Raw genomic sequence first — 4,159 nt, forward strand, 5'->3', positions numbered from 1 at the left:
AGGAGTGAATTTTGCTATATATAAATTTAGAAACAAAAAGGATACACGGGTACCTCTTTCACTTGGGATCTGGCTTTTGACACTGGAAGAACGTGACCCGAAGCTGTATCCACTTTTGTGACAAACACCATTCTTGCTCTGTGTCCTCAAAACAAAAGGTAACTGAGTCTGAATTCCATGCAGGTTGGTGGGTTGTGTTGCTGCTAACCTTGGAGTACAGGGAGGATTCGAGGTGTGGAAGTGCTGAGGTGAGACAGAAGATGTCTTATTCAGCTTACCCAGTTGTCCACTCTACAAAAAGCTGAGCGCCCTTGGTGTCTCTGTGTTCTGCTTCAGGGTTTTGGGTAGGATCCAGAATTCGTGTGATATTCACAACTGTTCCACAACAGCTGAAGAATAAGTATGTTGGTGTATTGATTCATAATATTCTTTCACGTATACATAGGTAGGTCCAGATATAATGAGTGTGAAGCATAATGCCAATTCTTTACATTGGCTAATAGAATTGTCAATGATTTTATTTTTATAACAATAGTCTTCAAGAACCTTCAAAGAAGTCAGTTAATATTTTCAGGTTCATATAGATAATTTTGATTTAAAACCTTGATATTCAATAATTACATATCCCCTTTTATTTTTTAAAGTTTACTTATTTTGAGAGAGAGAGAGAGAGAGAGCACACGTGGGGGAAGAGCAGAGAGAGAGAGAATGAGAATCCCAAGCAGGATCCACACTGTCAGCATCAAGCCTGACGTGGGGTTCAAACCCAAGAATTGTGAGAACATGACCTGAGCTGAAGTTGGACACTTAACCAACTGAGCCCCCCAGGCGCCCCACCCCCCACTACCTTTTATTTTTAATAGAAACTTTGAATGCTTTAGAAATATAACTCTTCTGAAAATATGCATGGAAATCATTTTAGTTTTTTTATTGTTTTCATTTAATTTACATTTTGATTAAAATAATATTTACCTGTGTTCACTTTGAATTCGAGTACATTTTATTTTTGATTCTTCAGATCAGCACTGTCCAACAGAAAGATAATGCAAGCCATGTATGCAATTCAACATTTTCTAGTAGCCACATTAAAGAGTAAAAAGAAACAGGTGAAATTAAATTTAATAAAATAATTTAGTTAACTGACTCTACCCCAAATATTATCATTTCAGCATGTAATCGATATGAAAAATTATTGAGATATTTGACATTCTTTTCTTCCAGATGAAGTCTTTGAAATCTGTGAGTACTTTACACTTAACAGCACACCTCAACTTGGACTAGCCACGTTTAAAGTGGTCAATAGCCCCACGGTGCTGATAGCTTGCATACTGGACAGCCTGGGTCTAGGTCACTGAGGATGAGACAAGTGAGTGTCGAGATGGGAATATAGAATGGGGACTTGCATTTGTCCTTCTGCCCAGGCCTGGCCTGCCTCATGACCATAGACCATCCCTCCTCCCAGCCTGAGTTGTCCCCAGTCCCTGAAACCTGTTGTGTAGGTGCCTTAGGAGTTTCTGTGCCCCCACCCCACCCCCCAGGAATTTGCTGGCAGCTGGCTGTGCCATGTCTGTTGTGAAGCTGTCACTCTTGACTCTGATAGCCAAGCAACGTGAGGACATTGTGTTTGGAGAGAAGGTCTAAGGGCCAAGGATGTTTCTCTGAAATCGATACCTCTGTTTATCTCTCTGGCTATCAAAATACTGGGAGTGCCTGCTGCCAGCCTCCTGCTGGGGGGCTCTGGAGCCCTTAGGACTGAGGGCATGGGCAGTGGGGCAGTGGCCCCCTGCACTCCTCCCTTTCCCAGGAGGTTAAATGCCACTTGAGCCCTGTTCAAGTCTGTCAGTGATCTTGGCAAATGGGTAAATTGTGTCTCTATTAGCACCTCTGTCTTCATGCCAGAACTAGTTTATTTTACAGATAGATGGCTGTTTCCTCTTCACGGCCTGTTAGTGCATCAAAGTGACATTGATGAGCCTTGACAGTGTGTGATTATTTGTGTGTGGGAGGCAGGAAAGCAGAGGAGTGAAGGGCATGTGCTTTTGAAACATAAGGACTTGGGTTCAAATCCTGTCGCTGCCACTTGGCCCTGAGCTAGTGCAAGTCCCTTAACTTCTCTGAGCCTGTCCATTGGAAATAATAACAGGATCTTACCTATAGGGTTATTTTGCAGATTAAATAAGATAATGCATGTGAAGCTCTTGGCTTGGAAGAAGCAACCAATACATGCTAGTCATTGCTATTCTTTTTCTCATTCTCCTTTGACTCTGGTTAATTGTGTTAGTGCTCACTGGATGGATTAAGAAGTCCCTATAAAGATTTAAATTAACAAACTATTTGTTAGGAACCAAAATCTCCCTGTGGATTTAACAGACATTTACTGAGGTAACACCCTATTCTGTGTCCAGGTTTTGTTCTGGAAGCAGGTGGCAGAACAGGGAGGCTGGAAATCAGGCCCTGTCTTGGGTGAACTCACTGTCCAATAGGGAAGCAGAGCTCCCAGTGAACACTAGCAGCTCAGCAAGTGAGGGCTGTGATGGGGTGCACAAGGGCCAAGGGTTGCCCAGAAGAGCCGAGAGACTCAGTAAAAATGCTCAGAGAAGGCCAACTTTAGCACTGGGAGAAGAAGGCTGGATGGAAGTGTCATATGATAATATGTTGGTCATCCATGAACCCAGTAGGCACTCAGTCAATACTTGTTGCCATGAGAGTGATATTACCTCAAACTGTCATGGACATTTTTGTTCAATGATAGGCATTAGCTAACCTATAATAGTTTAGTCATGACAGGTACCTTGAGCTAATCCTACCAGCCAGAGTGAGTTCAACTTTTTAAAAAAATGTTTTAATTTAAATCCAACTTAGTTAACATATAGTGTAGTAATGGTTTCAGGAGTAGAACCCAGTGATTCATCACTTACATACACAAGCCAGTGCTCATCCCAACAAGTGCCCTCCTTAATGCCCATCACCCATTTATCCCATCCCCCCATCCAACTCTTCCAGCAACCCTCAGTTTGTTCTCTGTATTTAAGAATCTCATACTTTGCTTCTCTCTCCGTTTTTATTTTTCCTTCCCTTCCCCTATGTTCATCTGTTTTGTTTCTTTTTTTTTAATTTTTTTTAACGTTTATTTATTTTTGAGACAGAGAGAGACAGAGCATGAATGGGGGAGGGCCAGAGAGAGAGGGAGACACAGAATCTGAAACAGGCTCCAGGCTCTGAGCTGTCAGCACAGAGCCCGACGCGGGGCTTGAACTCACAGACCGCAAGATCATGACCTGAGCCGAAGTCGGACGCTTTAACCGACTGAGCCACCCAGGCGCCCCTCTGTTTTGTTTCTTAAAGTCCACATATGAGTGAAATCATGATATCTGTCTTTCTCTGACTGACGTATTTCACTTAGCATGATACAATCTAGTTCCATCCATGTTGTTGCAAATGGCAAGAGTTTATTCTTTTTGATCACTGAGTAATATTCCATTGTGTGTGTGTGTGTGTGTGTGTGTGTGTGTGTGTGTGTGTGTGTGTATACCACATCTTCTTTATCTGTTCATCAGTCAGTGGACATTTGGCCTCTTTCCATAATTTGGCTATTGTCTATAGTGCTGCTATAAACATTGGGGTGCATTGCCTCTTCAAATCATCATTTTTTTATCCTATGGATAAATACCTAGTAGTGCAATACTGGGTCATAGGGTAGTTCTATTTTTAATTTTTTGAGGAACCACCATACTGTTTTCCAGAGTGGCTGCACCAGTTTGCATTCCTACCAACAGTGCAAAAGGATTCCCCTTTCTCTGCATCCTCACCAACATCTGTGGTTGCCTGAGTTGTTAATTTTAGCCATTCTGACAGGTGTGAGGTGATATCTCATTGTGGTTTTGATTTGTATTTCCCCTATGATGAGTGATGTTGAGCATCTTTTCATGAATCTGTTAGCCATCTGGATGTCTTCTATGGAAAAGTGTCTGTTCATGTCTTTTGCCCACTTCTTCACTGGATTATTTGATTTTGAGGTATTGAGTTTGATAAGTTCTTTATAGATTTTGGATACTAACCCTTTATCTGATATGTCATTTGCAAATATCTTCTCCCATTTTGTAGGCTGCCCTTTCATTTTCTTGATTGTTTCCTTCACTGTGCATAAGGTTTTTATCTT

The sequence above is a fragment of the Lynx rufus genome, unplaced genomic scaffold, assembly GCF_022079265.1.
Source record: "Lynx rufus isolate CCGP_SWC_20201006 ecotype Redwood Valley unplaced genomic scaffold, mLynRuf1.p SCAF_11, whole genome shotgun sequence".
Classification (NCBI taxonomy): domain Eukaryota; kingdom Metazoa; phylum Chordata; class Mammalia; order Carnivora; family Felidae; genus Lynx; species Lynx rufus.